The sequence below is a fragment of the Sinocyclocheilus grahami genome, unplaced genomic scaffold, assembly GCF_001515645.1.
Source record: "Sinocyclocheilus grahami isolate Dianchi unplaced genomic scaffold, SAMN03320097.WGS_v1.1 scaffold57.1, whole genome shotgun sequence".
NCBI classification, from domain to species: Eukaryota; Metazoa; Chordata; class Actinopteri; order Cypriniformes; family Cyprinidae; genus Sinocyclocheilus; species Sinocyclocheilus grahami.
Window position 1 is genome coordinate 3,205,797 of NW_015505236.1, and position 12,269 is coordinate 3,218,065.

At 36.5% G+C, this 12,269-nt stretch overlaps 2 protein-coding genes across 3 annotated transcripts in view; one reads left to right on the forward strand and one right to left on the reverse strand.

The window, feature by feature from the left end:
* LOC107584160 (PTB domain-containing engulfment adapter protein 1) overlaps positions 1-12,269 on the reverse strand; it is a 195,956-nt gene that overhangs the window by 169,680 nt on the left and 14,007 nt on the right. The gene's annotated exons all lie outside the window — the stretch shown is intronic.
* Positions 1-12,269, forward strand: part of LOC107584159 (calcitonin gene-related peptide type 1 receptor) — a 42,676-nt gene that overhangs the window by 16,469 nt on the left and 13,938 nt on the right. The window lies entirely within an intron of this gene.

The following is a 12,269-nucleotide window of genomic DNA, read 5'->3' on the forward strand; positions in this document are numbered from 1 at the left end:
ATCTGCTAGGTTCACCCACAGATGTCCCTCCGTCACTACCATAGACGCCATGGACCTGCCACTAGCAGAGGCGGCCTGCTTAGTAGCACAGAGAGCGAGATCCGTGGTGCGGCACACTCAGCTACCTCATCAGGAGAAAGGCCCTCGCCTTTATCCAGGTCTTTCAGCAGGTCAGCCTGATATGCTTGGAGCATCACCATCGTGTGCAATGAAGCGCCAGCCCGACCTGCTGCAGTTGCGTATGCCCTGACATTCAAGCGAGATGTCAAGGAGGGAGTCTTAAGAGAGGACGTCTCACCAATAGAGAGATAGCTGGCCAGCGTCTCTCTCTATAGGGGCATCTTCTCAGAACCGCTTTCGCGCATCGTCTCGATGTTGGCATAACTCGTATGCTGGAATCGGTGGATGCATTAGGGAAAAACTGCCTCTTCCATTCCTTCTTGATCAGTGTATGGAAACAGGAAGAAAGGAAGGCTCACCTGAGCTGGAGGGTTATGGACAGAAAAATAATGTTCATCGAGATACCTCGCGACGTCACTTTCTTCCCCGCTTCGCGGCAAATAAAGCCTCAGCAGCGGCGGGTCCTGAAATTTAGCATTACATCACTTGCTCACCAATGGATTCTCTGCAGTGAATGGGTGCCGTCAGAATGAGGGTCCAAACAGCTGATAAAAACATTACAATAATTCCCACAACTCCAGTCCATCAATTGTTATGTGAAGTGAAAAGCTGCATGTTTGTAATAAACAAATTCACCATCAAGACATTTTTAACTTCAAACCATTGCTGTTCTGGCTAAAATATGAGCCCTATCCATAACATTGCTTTCTGTAGTGGAAGTCATCTTGTATGAATCAGGAAAGAAATATGCACAGATCAAGCACTGTTTACAAGTGAAAACAGTCCAGAACAGTTCTAAACAAATATGTTGGTGGATTTTGATGTGCAAAACAACAAGGGATGGACTTTTTCACTGGAGGAAAAGTTATTATGGATTATGAACTGGCATTTTGGCCAGAAGCATAAAAAGTTTAATGTTAAAATACCTTAATGATGGATTTGTTTCTGACAAACACACAGCTTTTCATATTAATCGATGGACTGGAGTCATGTGGATTACTTGTGGTTTATTGTGATGTTTTTATCAGCTGCCTGGACTGCCATTCTGACGGCACCCATTTACTGCAGAGGATCCATTTGTGAGCAAGTGATGTAATAATACATTTCACCAAATCTGTTCTGATGAAGAAACAAATTAATCTACAACTTGGATGGCCTGAGGGTGAGTAAATGTTCAGCAAATTTTCATTTTTGGGTGAACTATTCCTTCAAACAAAAATACGTTAATTGCAAGAGCAGCAACTTGCATATGGGCATCTGTGTTACATTCTTTGAATAATGCAATAATGCATAATACTAGAAAGAACTGTGTTTTAGCAGCCACATTTTCAAAGGAATTTCTTTGCCAATGTTACACACTAAAAGTTAGAATATGCTGTCAGCTAAACACTATATATACAATACACTATATACACTATAAACAATATCAAACCATATGGATTATGGTTTGAGCCCCGAAATATCTTTAAATATGTATTTTCTCTGCAAGTGTTATTCTGGAGCAGCTTGTGATGGCTTTATATTTAAATGTGTATTTTTGTAACTGTATATGACTGGCTTTTTGCCACCCTGTTTTATTTCTGTTCTCCTTGGGCTGTTTGTATCAGTAGCCACACTGCAGGATAATGGTCGCCCTTGGGGTTCTGCATATTCAGCTGTACTAGGCAAGAAAGGGTGGTTCACATTACCGAGTATTAACATTCGCAGATCTGTCCAGGTAGTTAGCTGCTGTGTTTCATAATAGCAATTTGCTGACCTGATTTGGCAGATGCTGGTGTAGCTTTCAGACTGAATTAAACATGCATACTTTTCTACTTAATCCTCTACTTTTTTATATGGGTCTTTCATACTCTCGGACTCTATTTTAAGTTAAATTACTGGTATTTTCCTCAGCTTGTGTTACAGTGTATGTTTTCACACCCTCTTTTGTAATATCTAGACAAACCTGATGCTCAGGTTTACATAATCCCTCATATTGTCGCTGCATTAGCTGCTTTTGTTGAAACCATCATAAGTTGACCTTGAAATATAGGGGCTGACGTAGGGCTGGACAATAATTCAATATCAATATGTATCGCAATATAATTTTTTTCAATAACGGTGATATGATTTTTAAACACATTTCCGATATTTGAGGCTTCTTATCTTTAACAACACAGAAAATGGCCCAGATTTGATTAAATATAAGTTTACTTGCAACATGAATAAAAATGGTATATGGTAATAATTGTGATCATACTTTTGCACATTTTACATTTTGAAGCTTGATTTTATTTTTTATTTGCTTTTGTTAGATAAAGAAAAAAAAATACTGAAATCAAAAAGAAAAATCAGCTATGAACCACTGAAGTACAGTACTGTTAGAGACGGTACAAGAGTTTTTTTTTTAAACTCAGCTATTTACCTGTTACAGGCATCACAGCCATTACTGCCTATAAAGCAGAACAACTGATAGCATCATATGTGTTGTTGCACATGTGACGGATAGTTGTGTAGGGGTGTGGAAGAGCACAGGGATCAGAGAAAGTAAAAGCTTGCCATTTTCTAAAGGCCTGTTCTACAACCCACCCTCCTACTTAGGCCTTATAAGACAATTCAGAGCAGCTTTCTCTCTGACAGCATCACCAGTCGTGTTCTCCAGCATCTGCATGACTTCATTATGATTCGCTTTGTAAAGCTCAACATCTGGTTGTGCCCAAGGCAAGCTGTGAGACAATGTTGGCTTCATTTTCATGTTCAGCTAATACATATCAGCTGCAACCAAAAAAAAAATAAAATAAAAAAATCCTCAAAGAGTGGAAACACATGAAAGGATCATTTGAGGGTTTGAGGTGCCCTGACAAAACAAAGGGGTGGAGTGAGTGTTTAAAGGAGTAAACTGCACCTGAAGGTTTTGGGCTGTTATGTGCAAATCAGGTGGCAGATTACAGCTGGGCAGAGGTGTAAATGTAATTAGTTACTGTACTTGAGTATCTTTTCGGATACTTTGTAGTTGTACTGAGTATCAAAGATATTAGCAACTTTTACTCTTTACTTCACTACATTTTTGAATGAGTATCTGTACTCTTTGCTCCACTGCATTTGAAATAAGTGTTGCAGTTACACAGTACATTTTACATGGACCTATAGCTTTTTCTGCAGCAGCTTATTTCTGCTACAAAAGACTGCCTATTACAGGTCACTGAAAGTACTGCATCTTGTGCATTTTGCCCTTACTTACCCAAACTTTTCAACAAGGCTACTTTGTGAATCGCAGGTGTTTTATATATGAGATGAGGACATGACTGCAGCTTGCAATGAGGCTGAAACTAGCACATCAAGTGCAAGAAGGCTTCGGCTTTTTACTTTTACTTAACATTATTTTATTTATCCATTATACTGAAGAGACCTTTTTGAAAGATATTTTGAGGTGTTGTTTTATTTTGGTTTTAGAAAATAAACGTGATTGCTCTCCTCACTAATCAACTCTTTCTTGTTTTTGTTTCATGCTCTCTGTGCCTTGCCCTGGACTTTTATATCACTTCCTGTCTCCTGTGGTGTTTGTAGTCAGTTTGCAGTCCGCTTGTTCATTGGTTCCCCTTGATTAGTCTCCCCAGGTGTGTCTTATCTTGTTAAGCTTGTTAGCCCCCTGTGTGTATATATAGCCCTAGTTTTTCTTTAGTTCCTTGTGAGTTGTTGAATGTAATGGTTGTTTGTTTGCCAGTCATTCTGTTCTTTGTTCCCTTTGGTTTTTGGCTTATTGTTTGTTCTAGCCTCTCTCACAGCATGCAATCATGAAAACAGATCTCTTACTATGCTGGCAAATCTATGCCAAAAAGAACCGAGTGCACGGTTATGTTTACGCGGACTATAAATTGCTTCTGTGAGAGGATAACAGATCCATGCGTGAGGAAACGGGGGCCTGCAAGCTCTTTTTAAACACTTGCCCTCGTGAGTGAGGATATGTCTCATCTCACGTGCGTGATCATCCCCCTCATTCTTGTGCTCCGTATTTTTTCACATGCTTGCTTTTGCTCGCGAGAACACTTTTATTTTTGGCAGTCATAGGGCGGGACTTGCTGTTTTAATTGTAATCTCAAATGCCAGTGGTTACTTCCCCTTTTCCGGAAGTCAGCTGTGATTGGATGCCTGAGAAAAGGCAATCCATAATTCACATGTGACCTGAGACATTGCTTTATCAACAGACCAGATACGGAGCGTGAGAATGAGGGGGATGATCACACACGTGCGATGAGACATATCCTCGCTCGCTAGGGCTTGTAGAAGAAAGTCTTTTAGAAGAAAACGCTTCCCCGCCAAAGACGAGTTTTTACGGATTTTCGTGTTTTCACTGTTACACACTTGTGGGGCGCTATTACGCATCTTCTGAACGAGTACAAAACCTCCCAAACAAAAACACATGTGAACAGGACTAGTGGTTGACCGACATTGGTTTTTTGACAGCCGATGCCGATTTCTTGGAAAGCAGGGTGGCCGATGGCCGATATAAAGCCAATATATTTGTATTTATTTTAATTAATATTTAAGAAATTTGAAATCATTTGAAATCATTAAAAAATTTATTTGTAAAATAAACATACTTATACTTTAGATGACAAAGTATTTTCCACAAATAAATATTTAATCAAAATATAATTAAAAAGGAAGTAAACTGTAACCAACAGAGCACTCTTTGTGTGCATTGGGAAGTTTGTGTGCATTGGGAATTATATTTTTCAAATAAAGCCAAGGTAACACTCATTTTACATACAGCACACAGTGAAAATGACATGAATATGACAGTGGGCAAAAGCATGAAGCGCAGCATAATTTGAAATCACAAATTTAATGTTTAAAGCCACGCAGAGAACACGCGATCATGCAGGTCACATGCACACTTCACAAGATCTCACAACTGGATTCGATTAAGTTTGCAAGGTTTGTGAAATTACATTTTCATTAGCCATTCAAAGATTTGTTTAAATTATATAAATGCGTATTTGCTGAATGCTGACGGCAAACGAGAAAGTATTATAATGTTTGCCTTTCTATTACTAATAATATATAAGCAATCGTTATAATACTTTTTGTATACATTTTAATTCCTTTGTTTAACAGTTCTATCAGATTATTAGACAGACTTTTATCCATATTAGACAGAACTGTTAACGACGACAGCGAACAAGAGGGAGAATGAGAGCAGTGAGCACTGTGTGTTCTGGTGCTGCCGTTCTTAGCGCCGTCAGAATAAAAGTCCTGCCTCGAACGCATCGGCCAAACAGAAAAACTTATCGCCGATGCCGATATTTGAAAAATGCCAAATATCGGCTGATATATCGGCCTTGGCGATATATCGGTCGACCACTAAACATGACGGAGAAACGAGCGATCTCTTATGTAAACAGATGCATATGAAAAATAATGCGATCATCAGCAATTAACAGCATGAATGAAAACTGCATAATGTTACGGAGTAAAATGTTGATCCAGGAAGTGGTATATGTCTGTGCAAGCTTTGAAGGTGTTAATGGAAGCGATTTACTGGATTTATGCTTTGATAATCGTACTGAATATTATCCAGATGTAGTTTCTGATAAAAATGTGATTTTCTCACCTTTTTGCTCAAAAATTATGCATTTTTATGAAACCTACCTACATTCAAGTGTTGATAAAAAAAGAATGCTTTAAGGTAGAATAAAACAGATTGTTTTGTTTCAAAGTAGAGGCTCTGATCTTTATTTTGGTGTATTGCATATTCAAATATTCATATAGTGATTCATACAGGAGGCCATCAAATTTGAGTGAAAATCATCAAAATCGCTGGCTGGCAACTTTTTTCAAAAATGTTGGTGGGGAAAGAGTTAAAAGGAGCTTGCAGGCTCCCGTTTCCTCACGTGTGGATCTGTTATCCTTTCGCGTAAGCAATTTACCTTGCGCGTAAACATAACTGGTGCACTCGGTTCTTTTTGGCATAGATTTGCCGGCATATCTTTTGTGCTTGATTGGTTAAATACGCACACAGTTATGTCAAGTGAAAGTGAACAGTGCGAATGATAATTCAAAAGGGATTTAAATACTGAGATCGGCTCCCTGATGCGGCAAAAATCGTGGGAGCGAAACGCATGTTTTGCGGGAGCAGGCGGCAATGGTCAGAGATTCAGCGGGAGCGAGATTAAGAAAACTGCCAAATCCCGGACATTTTGGGCGATTAAGAAATCCCGGCTGGATGCATTTTTTTTAGGTCCAAAAAGAGGACATGTCAGGGGAAAAGAGGACGTATGGTCACCCTACAGTTGGGTGAAAACCGGATGTGTATCAGTAGCCTATATTGGAATCGTGCAGTTGGTCTTAAAAGGACAGCTGGCTTATTTACCTGCTGCTGTATGTCGTTATTAATGTTAATCACTCACTGCACTTGACTGAATCACTTTAGGATCTTTAAGAAAAATCAGTTCATGTTTAAATTGATACAGTGAAGACTATGCAGTGTTTTATTTATACACTTTATTTTAAATTGCTGTAATATTTCTTACTACATGTTAAATAAACCTACTGTAGCTGAATAAATTAAAAGTTTCTTTTATATTTATTTGTTCTATTGTGTTTGTATTTTGCTTCTTTTTCTTATTTTTAATAACAAAAAATAAAAAGTAAAAGTAGCTATATCGAGATAAATATCGTTATCATGAAATAAAATTTCTCATACTGTGAAATAAGATTTTGGTCATATCGCCCACCCCTAGTCTACATGAATTACACTTACAATATGCAACTGATTGTCAAACCGCTTTTAAAAGAAGAAATGTTGGTGCTAGACAGAAATAATTCAGCTGTTCCAAAACACATGCTGTTTTTCTCTGGAACACAAACAGAGAAACTTTGAAGATTTTTACACACAGCTAGCTATCATATGACTTCAAATGACTTGGAATATAGAGTGCATCAGTCATATGGGCTACTTTATGGTGTCCTTTTTGTAGTTTGACAGCCATTGTATGGAGCTGTGTAAAATTATTCAAAACTCCTCTTTGGTTTTCCACGTCAAAAATAGCAGCAAATGAGTTTGGAATAACATTAGGAGTAATTATTGGCAGACTTTTCTTGGATTTCAGTTCAATATCTTTTAAGGAGTGTTTATCTTGAGTGCACAGTTGCAATGTTTACATTTGCATCTCTAATGGAAATTAGATTAATACAAATTGTATGCAGGGCATATTTACATCCAGAGATGTGCCACTGGGTCTGTGTCAAGCATGTAGCTTAGCGATAAGTCTAATCGCTGCAGATCACATTGTGGGAGTTCTGAGCGAGCCGGGGTTATTCTGAAAATAGGAAAATGTAATTGTGAATGCTCAGGAGGAAATTGGACAGCAAGCAAACATCCTTTGGTCACTGAAGGATGTTTACAAGCTTCAACTGCATTCAAATCAATAGTGCCGATAAGCAGAAAGAAAGATTCCTTACAAATCTACAGTATACACAAGTACACAGTCCTGTGCCAATATAGTTTTTTCCCCGTATAAATATAAGACATCGCACGTGATCAATAAATGTATGATACCTGGTCTGCTGCATTAAGTACCACACATGCCAAAGTCTTATATTACCCTGTGAGGTATATATGGAGATTGCCTGACTAACAAAGTGACCTTTTTTGTCTATCGATTGCAACTATAATAAGGTTACACACAAGCAAAATAGTCTGGAATGCTCAGCCATTTATCAGATTGCATGTTTGCAGGAAAGAGTGTCATTTTCGCTTATGAATAATGGCCCCAACAAGTTTTATTAAAGGAAGCATTATTGGATTTCCGTTTGTTGGCTAAGTAAGGATTGAGACTGGATTGAGGTTGGATTGAGACTGCTCATTACTCAGAGGAGTGCGTGCACTTAGCCTCGATTATTTCCTGCTCATTCTGAATTGTTCTCCACTTGATGTGGCACATGAACGATTTAACTTCTGCAGTGACAACAATACAAATGTATTTTGATCAGAGCAAAAGTGAAAGAATTTCAACATGTTCACCACAGTACTGGTGTGTATGGAGCATCTCATGACATACAGGGGAACATATTGTGGATACAAGTAAAGAATTCATTCTGATGACTTAATGTGTGCTCACATATTAATAATTTGTTCCCTCATTTTTGTTAAATCATGCCCAAGTTTAAATAATTTGTTCCCTCATTTGAGGTAAATAGAGTACTACAAAAAGGCGTTGCTTTATAAATGTAAAGTTCCTTATGAGCATAAAACAAGGGGATGTGGAATCAAGAGATGGGAGCAAGTACGATAATTATAACCGTAACATTTTTAAAATCACATGAAAGCAAAACCAAAAGCAAAAGTTTAAAAGTATGCAAAGCAGTTATCTTAATAAAACATAACACAAATGCATACTTAGAATAAAAAGAACAGAATGATAATATAGTTTTTGTTGTAGTTTACCTAAAACTAGTGAACAAATTAGTAAAACGTTGCCAAGATTACCTTAAAATGAGGAAACAAATGAATAAAGCAGGCTCATGTGTGAAGTCTTGGGAAATAATTCTTCAAATTCTCTCAAATGCAGTTTGCAGGCAGATTTATCCACACACATGCATAACAATCAGAGGACTATAAAGCTACATGATGGTAAGTAACACACAAACAAGCACATGTAATATGGCAAATTCTGATTATTCATCTATAAATACTCCCTCAAACCAATTTTGCACAGTTTTATTTATTGTTATAGCCCAGCTGCAAATCATTGGTGGTGCTACAATACCTCTGCCACAATCATGTAGAAGGAAAAAGTGATGTATTATTCACTGTGATGTTAACTTTATGGATGTATGGAAATAACTGATAGCCATGTCTTGTTTTTATCATAAATAGAATTAGCAATGAATCAGTAGATACATTTCAATCCTTTGAAAAAAAGGGCACTAAAGTACTCAACTCAGATATATTTCAACTTCAACCTAATGATCTGTAAAGTATTTAAGTAAATTTTCTGAATTGCTTAATTATCAAGTTGCATTTCCTGGGATTTGGATTAGGGATTTGCACGATTAACTGAGTATTCAAGTGACAGCAGTGATTGATAATTAAAACACACTGATTACATCAAAGCTGGTGTCAAATACAATAATGGGGTTTAAACTAATTACATGATTTGTTTGTTATGGTGGCATTTTTGTGGTACCATGTGATTTCATAAGTGTGAGGAAAATGGCAACTTGTGTACATGGTGACTAAGTCAAGGGGACTGTTACAACTCCAATGCATATATATATATACACACACACATTTATTTATTTATTTAGTCATTTAGCAGACGCTTTTATCCAAAGGACAACAGGAGCAATTAATTGTAGTATTAAAACAACTAAAAACAGATCCAAAACTAAAAGCTAAAACTTTATAAATACTACTTATACACATTTTAAAAATAAAGAAATTAAATAAAAATGACAAATGCATACAACAAAATTTCAAAACGTAACATTTAAATGAAAAACAAAAAAATAAAGCTAAAAACTATTCAAAATATTAAAGAACAAAAGGTATGAGTATAATAATGATTCTAACATGACACTAAGCCAAACACACACAAAAAAAACTACATATATGTGAATGTACAACCATACACACACACACACACATATATATATGAGCTGCCTGTTGTGACATTTAATTAAGCCGCGACTGCTGTAGCCTATATCCAGTTAGGCGTGTTTTCCCTTTTTTTTTTGTATATATACTGTATACAGTATATATGGTAACATAGGGACCAATTCTCACTATTAACTAGTTGTTATTAGCATGCCTATTACTATCATATTGGCTGTTTATTAGTACTTATAAAGCACATATTCTGCATGGCTATATTCTACATCCATAGTCCTATCCTTAACAACTACGTTACTAACTATTAATAAGCAGGGGTTTGTTGAGGCAAAAGCCATAGTCAATGGTTTGTTAATAGTGAGAATTGGTCCCTATGTTACCATATATACTGTATACAGTATATATGGTAACATAGGGACCAATTCTCACTATTAACTAGTTGGTTATTAGCATGCCTATTACTATCATATTGGCTGTTTATTAGTACTTATAAAGCACATATTCTGCATGACTATATTCTACATCCATAATCCTATCCTTAACAACTACCTTACTAACTATTAATAAGCAGGGGTTTGTTGAGGCAAAAGCCATAGTTAATGGTTTGTTAATAGTGAGAATTGTACCTTAAAATAAAGTGTGTGTATATATATTTTACATATTTTTTACAATTTATTTTACAGATTTATTTTTTATTAGTATTAAGTTCTTAAGTAGTTAAGTAGTTAATTTTTCCCCATATTTATTCATTTTTATTTTTATATGAATTACTTCTAATTTAGTAAATATTACATTAAACTAAATAGTATGTAATAATTTATTATTATTAAATGAAATAGTGTGATATATATTGGCCACCCTGCTCTAGGCATCATCAGCCATCAAAAACTCAGTATCAGTTTACCACTAGATTGTACAGTACATATAGTGTATGTTATTGTATTCAAAAAATGTAAACTATTTTTTATGTCAACAACATCTTAAAAACAGCTATGGTGCAAAACAGAGGCTATTATAAAAAAAAAAGCACAAACTGAACTTGCTCCATCTCGCCTCATCTCCTGAGTACTGAGATGATTTATCTGTGTCAAATTCAAGCAGTTAAAATGACCATAACACATATCCAGTTTCCTCCCATGTGCTTGTACTCAAAGGCTCTAGCCTGCATGTTTATTCCCTCAAATGGAAAAGTAAACACCATTATTTCAGCTGCAGCCAATGACGACGCGACAAGCATTGGTCCTTGGGATCAGCCAGTGCTGTTTCATGATATGCTGCATTGTGGGTAACATTACGACTGGCTTTCACCATCTGTTTCTAATTTGCAATACCCCCCTTTGCTTTCCCTACACTCCTGCAAGAGTGTGACCCAATATGAGTAGCATAAGTCCAAACAGACCTGAAGAGATGCCATAACTTCCAAGTCAGCAATCAAGGGACATTATTTAGTAATATCTGGGAACGTTTCTTCACATCAGCTGCTCTTTTTTACACAATATTTTCTATTGCGTATGAGGGTCCCTCATTGACTAAACTGTTTTTCACCACTGGGATTTAAAGAAACTGCACAATCTAGGTTAAAGTTTGTGTTTGACCTGGCTAGAATCACAAACTGTGAAAAATAACCTAGAGCTGAGGAGTGAATATTCAAGCTGTATTTACAATGGTTTTGCTGGTAATATAATTAAGCAAAACTATGAATATTGCAATGATTTTATTTGTCCATTAAGTTGAGGATTTGTCATGAGACTAATTTGCCCCATTAGACACATGCAGGGCATATGATATGAATCAGTTCAAACAGTCTATTTAAGTGAACTGATTAAAAAACGTATGATTTTATGATTCATTTGCATTAACACACAGTTATATTGTTTCAGCCTATCTTGACAAGTGCTATAAGAACTGAAGTAACCATCAGAGAGAAGAACTTCAAATATTATTAATTTGTATTCTGTGCATGTGTGTCTATATGTTTATGCATGGCGGGTGTGGGTCTATGTGAAGTCAAGTTTATTTGTACAGCGCTTTTCACGATACAAATCATTGCAAAGCAACTTTACAGCAAATTAAGTTTCTACAATATTTAGTGGTAGCTTATCAGTGGTGACTGTCAATTAATGTACATATGGCAGAAATGTATGGAAAAATCAATTTAAGACGTAATAAAACAGACGATGAACACTATTAACAGCAATTATTATATGATGCAATCAAACTTGTAGCAAAATGTGGTAGTTCTGTATGTTGTTTCAGGGTTGGCATCATCTGAGGTCCTCTGAGGGGTTGGCATCATCTCTTCTCAGGTGTTCTGAATCCAGACTAAAGCTTGCGTAAATTCTAGTTACCACGGGATGCCAATCCCGTTGCAAAAACAGAGAAACAAATAGAGACATAATTAGCGCTGTAGAGGAAGTAACCGTACATCCATCTAGTTGCAAATTGTAATCCAAGAGATTCTGTGTACTGTCTTTTACAAAAAAAACTATGTTTGCAATAGGCTAGAAAAGAAGACAGGTAGCCTACTTCTGTTTGTGTCAATAACAGCATAAGA